The following is an 11,454-nucleotide window of genomic DNA, read 5'->3' on the forward strand; positions in this document are numbered from 1 at the left end:
GTCCATCAAGCCCAGCATCTTGTTTCCAATAGTGGCCAATCAAGATTACCAATACCCAAACATTAAAAAGATCCCATGCTACTAATGCCAGTAATAAGCAGTGGCTATTCCCTAAATTAACATGATTAAGAGTGGTTTATGGACTTCTCCAGGAACTTATCCAAATCTTTTTTTTAAACCCAGCAAAACTAACTGCTTTAACCACATCCTCTGGCAATACATTTAAGAGCTTAATTGTTCATTGAGTGAAAAATAATTTTCTCTGATTTGTTTTAAATGTGCTAGTTGCTAACTTCTAGTCCTTCTATTATCTGAAAGTGTAAATAACCGATTCAGATTTACTCCTTCAAGGTCTTTAATGATTTTATAGCCCTCAGCTGTCTCTTCTTCAAGCTAGAGACCTAATCTCTTTAACCTTTCCTCATAGGGGAGCTGCCAAGCCATTCCCTTTATCATTTTAGTCGCCCTTCTCAGTATTCCAGTACAACCATATCTTTACTGACACACAGGCCTATCCTGTAAAGTGCGGCCGCGTTTACCCTGCTCCTAAGCCGTTTTTAACTTCGTTTTCGGCCGCGTTAGCCCTTCCTGCGATCCCGAATCCCCTTTAACCTACTCCTACCGCGGCCTAAATTCCCTGGGCAACCCCTTCCGCCCGCGGCATGTATATTGCATGCAAACGAGCGAATTAGCTCGATATTGCATGCAAACGAGCGAATTAGCTATTCCCTAGCATCCCGTAACCCGCGCCCTGACTATCGCTATCTTTCCCTGCCGTTTTGTTGCGCGTTTAACCTGCAAACTTACCGCCTACCCTGACCCAGGCGGTAGAGGCATGGGTAAGGGTAGGTGGAAAGCTTTCCCCCAGCCCCCGCTCACCTGCCCCGGCCGCGATCATGCCGGTCTCCGTGGCAGCCCCGGGCCTCTCCCCTGCTCCCGAAGCCAAAAAAAAAAAGCGAAAAAAACGTTGCAGCCCCTCTCCGATGTCCGGACTGGGGCTGCCACGGAGACTGCAACGGCGAAGCGACTTTTCAGTGTCCCCCCTCCTCTCGGAGCAGGGCGGAAAAGCCGCCTTGCTCTGGGAGGAGGGGGGACACTGACAGCGACGAAGCTTTCCCCCAGCCCGGACACCGGCGAAGCCAGAAGACAGCGGCGGAGAAACGGCGAAACGACTTTTCAGTGTCCCCCCTCCTCTCGGAGCAGGGCGGAAAAGCCGCCTTGCTCCGGGAGGAGGGGGGACACTGACAACGGCGAAGCGACTTTTCAGTGTCCCCCCTCCTCTCGGAGCAGGGCGGAAAAGCCGCCTTGCTCCGGGAGGAGGGGGGACACTAGCAACGATGAAGCAACTTACTTTTCTGAAGCCATCATCAGGAACACATGCGATCGTAGCTCCTCCCGATGAAGACAAAGATGGCCGCCTGCACGGGGAAAGCGTGCAATTGGCCGCTCAAGACGTGATGTCGTGACGTCACGTCTTCAGCGGCCAATTGTACGCTTTCCCCGTGCAGGCGGCCATCTTGTTGGGAGGAGCTACGGGAGCCAGATCGTGTTCCGGCTGATGGCTGCAAAAAGGGCTAACGCGGCCGGAACGTGAGTTAGAAGCGGCTTAGGAGCAGGGTAAACGCGGCCGCACTTTACAGGATAGGCCTGATAGTGTAACTATAGCATGGGTTATTTTTCCCTATATGCATCACCTTGTACTTGTCCACATTAAATTTCAACTACCATACAAAAAATCAATCTTCCCGTCTCGCATGGTCCTCCTGCATTTTATCACAATCCGCATGAGATTTAACTACTCTGAATAATTTTGTGTCATCTGCAAATTTGTTCACCTTGCTTGTCGTATCCCTTTCTAGATCATTTATAAATATGTTAAAAAGCACCGATCCAAGTACAGATCCCTGAGGCACTCCACTGTTTACCTTTTTCCACTGTGAAAACTGACCATTTAACCCTACTCTCTGTTCCCTGTCTTGTAACCAACTTGCAGTCCACAAAAGGACATCACCTCCTATCCCATGACTTATTAATTTTCTTAGAAGCTCTCATGAGGGACTTTGTAAATCGCCTTCTGAAAATCCAAATACACTACACCTACTGGTTCACCTTTATCCACATGTTTATTAACCCCCTTCAAAAAATGTACCAGATTTGTGAGGCAAGACTTCCTTTGGGTAAATCCCTGTTGCCTGTGCCCCATTAAATCATGTCTTTCTATATGTTTGGGGATTTTGTTCTTTGGAATAGTTTCCAGGATTTTTACCAGCACTGAAGGCAGGCTCACCGGTCTATAGTTTCCTGGATCCTTTTTAAAATATTGGGGTACATTGGCCACCCTCTAATTTTCAGGTACGATGGTTGATTTTAATAATAGCTTACAAATTACTTGAATAAGGTCTGAAATTTCATTTTTTAGTTCTTTCAGATTCCTGGCATGTATACCATCTGGTCCGGGTGATTTGCTACTCCTCAGTTTGTCAGTCTGGGCTACTACATCTTCCAGGTTCACAGTGATTTGGTTCAGTTCATCTGAATCATCATCCTTGAAAACCATCTCCAGAACTAGTATCTCCCCAACATCCTCATTAAGTAAACACGGAGGCAAAGAATTTGTTTAGTCTTTCTGCGATGGCCTTAACTTCCCTAAGTGCCCCTTAAATCCCTTGATCATCTAACTGTCCAGTTGCTTCCCTCGCATGCTTCCAGTTTTGGATATATTTTACAAAAGGTTTTATTACGAGTTTTTGCCTCTACAGCCAACTTCATTTAAAATTCTCTCTTTCCCTGTCTTATCAATGTTTTACACTTAACTTGACAATGCTTATGCTTTATCCTATTTTCTTCAGATGGATCCTTCTTCCAATTTTTGAAGGATGTTTTTTTCGCTAAAATAGCCTCTTTCACCTCACCTTTTAAGCATGCCGGTAATCGTTTTGCCTTCCTTCCACCTTTCTTAATATGTGGAATATATCTGGACTGCGCACCTAGGATTGTATTTTTTAAAAATGTCCATGCCTGTTGAACACTTTTTTTTTTTAATTTATACTTTATTGCATTTTTGCTTTAATTACAAAAACATTTTTCCAATGTGTTATCATATTCCAGGTAGGCAAAGACAAATCCATCTTTCACATTTTTTTCAAAACGATCTAAATCATATAATATCACCTGGTCGTATGCACATTGAAATCATACCATAAAGAAATTCGGGAGACCAAGGGTGAATATAGCAGATAGGTAAAAGTAATCTTACAACTTCAGAAAGATAACCTGCTGATACCCTGTGAGTGACACCAAAAACCAAAAATCTCCTATTTCCAACTCCCTTTGGATTCATCCTAGGATCACGCTGAAGAATCTCGATAACTCCGCAGTTGTGTTTGATCTATAAATACAAACTTTACATCCCCACAGTATAATAAACAACGACAGGAAATCGGAACATAAACCCTGCACCTCTTTCTACTCCCTCTCCTCTCATTTCTAAGAATTGTTTCCCTTTCATTTGTGTTATCCTTGCGATATCTGGAAAGATTCGAAGAGGCTGTCCAAAAAATGTCAATTTCTGAAATCCTGCTTTAGGACTTTATCTCTGTCCAGCTGTGAGGAAAACTACACAAGTAATAGGACTCTTGAGGTAATATCCATTGCAAAGGATTTTTCCAGGAAATCTGTTCCAACGTTGCTTCTCTTTGCTTTTCTTGCTGAATAAGATTTTCTCCCAAAGATGTACGTTGTATTTGATAGTAAGTTGCAGTTATAGCCGGTATTCTTTCCAATGGGTGTTTCAATATGTTTACAAAGTAACTTTTCAACAAGTCCATAGGAGATTGCAATTTGGTTTTAGGAAAGTTCAAAAATCGCAAATTGCCCCTCTTTGATTGGTTCTCAAAGAACTCCATTTTGTTCTCGACCATTTTCTCCCATTTTATCAAATTTATTTGTACATCTTCCATTTTTTTCACTTTCCCTTCCAAAATAACAGTTCTTTTCTCAACCGATATCAACGTTTCTTCAACCTTATGGGATTCAGTCATTGCTTCTGCACAGTGGCGGTAAGTGTGTTAATAGATTTCTGCATAATTCTTAAAATGTTCTTTATTTCTTCTAATGACGGCAGAAGAACAGGAGCAGTACTGAGAAAAGGTATATTATTCATTGTACTTCCTACCTCCTAAGGTCCTTCACCATTTTTTCTTAGTTGTTCCGGGCGATGTTGTGCCAACTTCTCGTGGTTCCTGGAACCCGTTTCCATCGGGTTCCCCGAAGAGACTTCCTCCTCTCTTCTCTGGGCACCACTTATTACCGAAAAAGACTGCTCGAGTAAATCCACACTAGTAGACAATCTCATGGGTGGCTCCGGTACAGTTGGATATCCCGGGCTCAACAATGTCTCCAGCGTCAAGGGGCTCGGCAGCTGCTCCTTGCCTGCCCCAGCGACTACAGCTTCCGGGTTAGTTGAAGGCGTCCTCGCAAAGGCTGCTTCGATCCTCTGTTGCCGTAAATGGTCAGGCGCAGAGGTAACTTCACGGATTCGAGCTTTCCTCTTTGTGTGAGGCATTATTTAGAAACTCGAAAAGGCAATTTTCCTGAGGTGTAGCTCGATAAGAATTTTCATCAACCGAGAACTGCAGCCCGCACGTCCTCACAGGTCCCTGTTGAACACTTTTAACCTTTGCAGCTGCACCTTTCAGTTTCTTTCTAACTATTTTCCTCATTTTATCAGTTTCCCTTTTGAAAGTGCGTTGCTAGGCCATGAATTGTCCCCTTCCAGTCACTAATTCAAATTTGATCGTTAAGATTACTATTGCCAAGTGGCCCCACCACTGTTCTCTCATGAAATCCTGTGTTCCACTAACAATTATATCTAAAATTACTCCCTCTCTTGTTGGTCCCTGAACCAATTGCTCCATGAAGCATTTGTTTATTCCACCCAGGAACTTTATCTCTCTAGCATATTCTGATGTGACACTTACCCAATCAATATTGGGATAATTGAAATCTAAGACCACAAAACAAATAATGAGCAAGGACTGCACTTCAAGCGAAATCGCAATGTACATATAGTGCAGGAGGATGTGTAATCCTGACAAAACTGATTTAAACAGTCTTACAAAACAGAATGTCTTTTATTTTTTCAATATGGCAACTCCACAAGGTTATACGAGCACCGGCTTAATGGCGTCCCCCGACACGGTCCCGTGTTTCGCCGCGGGCTGCATCGGGGGGGATCGCCACCGCTGGAATTCACACAAAAGCTAGAACATAAACAAATTAATAGAGAGTCAGAATAATAAAAGGGACTTACAACCGACCAAATATAAGTTCCACACAAGCATAACATACCTGACAGCAGCGTTTTGACAGTGACAGGGAGTGCAACGCCCTTCAAACTTGACAGGTATTTAAAGGAGGCGCCAAAACTACAGGGGAGGGAACCACGTGAGTGAAAAAAATGATTTCATTGGTTCCCGTTCCTGTAGTGCACCCAAGCAATTATGCTGAGATTTTGGGCAGGATTGAACAACGCTGGATCTTCACGTTAGACACCGTGTCCCCAAAAGGTTTAAATCGGGAGATCGAATGGTTTTTATTCATCTAGTAGGTTAGGCTGACTTACTGCAGCCCGCGGCGAAACACGGGACCGTGTCGGGGGACGCCATTAAGCCGGTGCTCGTATAACCTTGTGGAGTTGCCATATTGAAAAAATAAAAGACATTCTGTTTTGTAAGACTGTTTAAATCAGTTTTGTCAGGATTACACATCCTCCTGCACTATATGTACATTGCGATAATTGAAATCTCCCATTATGACATGACTGCCAGTTTGGTTAGCTTCCCTAATTTCTCTTAGCATTTCACTGTCCATCTCACCATTTTGGCCAGGTGGATGGTAGTATGTTCCTATCCCTATACTTTTCCCAAGCACACATGGGATTTCTATGATAAAGATTCTACTGTGCACTTAAGTCTCTTGCAGGATCTTTATCCTGTTGGACTCTATACCCTCCTGGACATAAAGTGCTACACCCCCACCAAGTTGATCCTATCATTGCGATATAATTTGTACCCCGGTATAACACTGTCCCATTGGTTATCCTCCTTCCACCAAGTCTCTGAGATGCCAATTATGTCAATCTCATCATTTACTGCTATGCACTCTAACTCTCCCATCTTACTTCTTAGACTTCTGGCATTGGCATACAAACATTTCAAAGTGTGTTTTTTGTTTGTATTAATAACCTGCTTTTCACGTGATAGAGATAATTTGGAATCTCTTAGCTCAGGTAAGTTTTTAGTTACAGGCACTTGGACTACTTTTCTTATTATTGGAGCCTCACTGTCTGGATGCCCTAATTCTAATGCATCATTAGAATCCTTTGAAGATACCTCCCTCCGAACCATGCGCTGCTGAGCGCCTGTCAGCTTTCCCCTCTGTTCTAGTTTAAAAGCTGCTCCATCTCCTTTTTTAAAGCGCCAGAAGCCTGGTTCCACCTTGGTGAAGGTGCATCACATCCTTTTGGAAAAGTCTGCTCCTTCCCCAAAAGGTTCCCTGATTCTTTACAAAACTGAATCCGTCGTCCCTGCCCCAGCGTCTCTTCCACGCATTGAGACTCTGGGACTTCTGCGTGTGCATTAAAAGAGATGCAGGATACTAATCCCCCAAAGAAAGCTTAAATCTATGCAGTTTATTTAAGCCCAGAGGTTGGATATTATAAATGCCCTTATTCCTGAGACACCTTTTAAAGGAGCCACAGAAATGATGCATCACATCCCACAAAGATCCAGTGCTCTCCAGGAGTCTGCAGGACATTTATAAGCGTAGGCTGCAGTCTGGACTCTGCCCTCGTCTCCCCTCCCTGAGGGAACCAGCAGTGCACAGAACGAAACACTTATTTTACCTTATATCTGTGATCCAATCAGCCCAGGAACTCACCCTCATTTGTCTTAGAATAGAGATTTATTGTAAGGCATTACGGTGCCAGAACAAATACTAACAACTTAGCAATCTTAGGGACTTCAGCAAAGAATGCACTCCTGGTTATTAGCTGGACAGGTCTGAATAAATTAGCAGAAGCATAGCACATCCTCTTAGCTGGAAAGTAATTATCATTTATAAACAGTTCTTAGCAATCTTAGACACTTATAATGAATCTTAAGTGCTTTGAAGATTCTCGGTCTCTGATCTGCGAGTGAAGCTGGAGGTCTCAGACGCTGTCTCTGTCCGAGTGCTGCGTGAGAAGCGAGAAGGCCCGAATGCTGTCTCTGTGACTAGGAAGCAGGCTGTGGGTCTCTGCACCTGGATGAAGGGCAGAGGCCTCCCCTGGTCCCTTGAAAAGAACCTGGCAAGTTCAACTCTGGCTGAAGTAGCCGGGCTGGAGCCCCTCTTCCAAGCAATGCTGCAGGCCCTGGACTTCCTGTAGGTGCTTGGTTGCAGGGCGGGGCGAGGAGCGATTGCTCAGATGGCTTCTGGCTAGTGTGAATGGGATCTTCTTAGCCCAGCTCTGAGCCCCTCTTCCCAGCTGCTTTTAAGGACAGCGTATGCAAATTCAGTAGTTTCATGCATATGAACACAGGGGCAGCTGTCACATTCTGATTGGTTTTTCTTTCTTGACCCCCCAGCTTGGCTTCCACACCTCCCCCCCCCCCTCCACCCGGGGAGGCCAACCTTCTGCCACCTGGCAGCTGACTTGGATCTGGTTAGGGTGCCAGGTACTTCTGAGCTTGGCTGAAGCCTCAGCTCGGTCGCTCTCACCCACAGACAGCAGGGCTGCATTGTCTTGTCTCTTCTCCAGTTACTGAGAGAAGGTTTCAGTTTTTAACAGAGGCTTAGACAAACAGGGGCGGATTTTAAGAGCCCTGCTCGCCGGTGAGCCTATTTTACATAGGCCTACCGGCGCGCGCAGAGCCCCGGGACTCGCGTAAGTCCCGGGGTTTTCTGAGGGGGGCGTGTCGGGGACGGGGCCGAACCGTGCGGCGTTTTCGGGGCGTGTCGGGAGCGGGCCCAGGGGCGTGGCTACGGCCCGGGGCGGTCTGGGGGCGTGGCCGCGCCCTCCGGACCCGCCCCCAGGTTGCGTCCCAGCGCGCTAGCGGCCCGCTGGCGTGCGGGGATTTACGTCTCCCTCCGGGAGGCGTAAATCCCCCGACAAAGGTAAGGTGGGGTTTTAGACAGGGCCGGGCTGGTGGGTTAGGTAGGGGAAGGGAGGGGAAGGTGAGGGGAGGGGAGGGGAGGGCAAAAGAAAGTTCCCTCCGAGGCCGCTCTGATTTCGGAGCGGCCTCGGAGGGAATGGGGGTAGGCTGCGTGGCTCGGTGCGTGCCGGCTATACGGAATTGATAGCCTTGCGCGCGCCGATCCAGGATTTTAGCGGCTACGCGCTTAGGGGTAGATTTTAAAAGAAGCGCGATCAGCCTACTTTTGCTTGCGCATCAGACTCAAGCAAAAGTACGCTGGATTTTAGTAGATACGCGCGGAGCCGCGCGTATCTACTAAAATCCTGGATCGGCGCGCGCAAGGCTATCGATTTTGTATAGCCTGCGCGCGCCGAGCCGCGCTGCCTCCCCCCGTTCCCTCCAAGGCCGCTCCGAAATCGGAGCGGCCTTGGAGGGAACTTTCCTTTGCCCTCCCCTCACCTTCCCCTCCCTTCCCCTACCTAACCCACCCGCCCGGCCCTGTCTACACCCCCCCCCTTACCTTTGTCGGGGGATTTACGCCTCCCGGAGGGAGACGTAAATCCCCGCGCGCCAGCGGGCCTGCTGCGCGCCGGGCCGCGACCTGGGGGCGGGTACGGAGGGCGCGGCCACGCCCCCGGGCCGTAGCCACGCCCCGTACCCGCCCCCAAAACGCTGCCCACACCCCCCCGGAACGCCGCGACGCCCCGCCCCCGCCCCCCGACACGCCCCCCTCCGAGAACCCCGGGACTTACGCGAGTCCCGGGGCTCTGCGCGCGCCGGGAGGCCTATGTAAAATAGGCTTCCCGGCGCGCAGGGCCCTGCTCGCCTAAATCCGCCCGGTTTTGGGCGGATTTAGGCGAGCAGGGCTCTGAAAATCTACCCCTTATCTACTAAAATCCCGCGTACTTTTGCTTGCGCGTGATGCGCCAGCAAAAGTACGCCAAATCGCGCGGTTTGAAAATCTACCCCACAGTGTGCTTGGCACAGGAGATGAGAGGCAAGTATTGCAGCTTTGTCAGACGTTCAGCATCTCTGTATTTCTCAAAATACAGGCCAGGAGCCAATGTGAAGTAAAAGCTCATTTTATTGTCCAGAGACTGTTCAAAGGCAATAGCAGACAGAAAGTCGAGGGAGTTGCAGGGTCAGTTGTCAGTCTGCTTCCTGGCTCGTTTCTGTCCACAAGAGCTCCAAGCTTCAAAGGCTAAGTAGAGGATATTATTCCTGCCTGAAACCTGGATGTTTGCTCAGCCTGCTGCACTGAAGGGCAGGGAGTGTGGACCTGCGGTTCTCAACCTTTAGTCTATCAGGACCCAGCTGAGAGATGACGCTCACATGCGTGACACACGGAGCACATGACCATCATGGGACTAAATACAGGCACATGCTCTGCATCCACAGGAGTCCCCCGCGTCCTAACAATGAGTGCAGAGCAGAACTGACATTTCCCTGTACAACTCCCCATACAAAAAGATCTTCTGATTCTGGGGTCATCTTAACAGCATCACAAACTCCCTCTACTACCAGGTGCATTGTAAAATAATACAAACACCCCCCTCGCTGTGCACATCTATCAAACCTCAGCAGCACTAACTCCAAGACATGAAACAGCACCAGCCCTACCCATGAAAAGGCAGCAGCTCACCCCCCGTGCAATATCATATTGAGGAAAAAATACAATACATAAGGCAGATACAAACCCCATCTCAGTCACAGACAGAGCTGCCTTCACCTAATACAGAATAAAAGAGCCCAAATTACAAATGCAGAAACTAAAACTGGAATGGAAACCCCAAGCCCACCTTCTGCATGCAGTGCAAAACTGGAGCCTAGAAACAGAAATATATTTCCTCCTCCACTGAGCAAAGTTCAAAGAGAGAAGAAATGCATATTCTCAAACCTGACATAGTACGGCCCTTGTACCCCGTCCCTCCCCTCCATGCCCCCGTCACCCCTCACTTCTCCCAGCTACTCAATCATCCCTTCACCTGCTCCTATCCCTGTCCTACATTCCCAACACCCCCACCCCACATCCTCTTCCCCGTGCTCCCTCTCTCCCCTAATCAGCTTTCTCCCCTTCCCTACCCAGAATCCCTCTGACCACCGCTTTCCTATCCCTTCCTGCTCAGCATCCCCCACTCCCCTCTCCCCCAACCCAGCCCCCCACACCTCCACCTCTCTCTCCACTTCCATCTCTCTTCCCTGCCCAGCAGCCCCCAATCCTTCCCTCCTCCTTCTCTCCATACCCAGCAAGCCCAACCTCCTTTCGCCCACCCCTGACTCCCTATCTCCCAAGGCCTTCCTGCGCAGTACAATTCCCCCTCCTCCTGGCTCCCAGCCAGCAGAAAAGCCTTCAGTCCATTCCAGAGTCTCCCTCCCTCGTTATCAGCAGCAGATGAGGGCAAGAAGCACTTAGGAGAGGAAGATGAGGAGGCAGCAGCAGCAGATCTACAGAGCACGCACCTTTCTCCCTTATGCTCCTTCTTTCATATCCAGGCCCCATGGGGTGAAGAGAGCATCAGCAGCCTCACTGCCAGGCCAAGGAAGATAAAGTTGGTGTCCGGCCGGGCCCATATGAACAGGAGGTGGTGATATCGTGCTCTGCAAGGAAGAGGGATTCAGTTTTGTTAGGAACTGGGGAACCTTTTGGGGAAGGGGGAGTCTCTTCCGAAGGGATGGGCTCCACCTTAACCAGGGTGGAACCAGACTGCTGTCGCTAACCTTTAAAAAGGAGATAGAGCAGCTTTTAAACTAGAACAAAGGGGAAAGCCGACAGTCGCTCAGCAGCGCATGGTTCGGAGAGAGGTATCTTTAAAGGATACTAATGATGCATTAGAATTAGGGCATCCCGACAGTGAGGTTCCAATAATTAGAAAAGCAGTCCAAGTGCCTGTAACTGAAAACTCACCTGAGCTAAAAAATTCTAACTTATCCCTATCAATTAAAAAGCAGAATAAAAATACAAACAAAAAACAAACTTTGAAATGTTTGTATGCTAATGCCAGAAGTCTAAGAAGTAAGATGGGAGAATTAGAATGTATAGCAGTAAATGATGACATAGACTTAATTGGCATCTCAGAGACATGGTGGAACGAGGATAACCAATGGGACAGTGCTATACCGGGGTACAAATTATATCGCAATGACAGAGAGGAGCAGTCGGGAGGAGGTGTGGCGCTTTATGTCCGGGATGGCATAGAGTCCAACAGGATAAACATCCTGCATGAGACTAAATACAAAATTGAATCTTTATGGGTAGAAATCCCTTGTGTATCAGGGAAGA

Source organism: Rhinatrema bivittatum, chromosome 2 (assembly GCF_901001135.1).
Source record: "Rhinatrema bivittatum chromosome 2, aRhiBiv1.1, whole genome shotgun sequence".
NCBI classification, from domain to species: Eukaryota; Metazoa; Chordata; class Amphibia; order Gymnophiona; family Rhinatrematidae; genus Rhinatrema; species Rhinatrema bivittatum.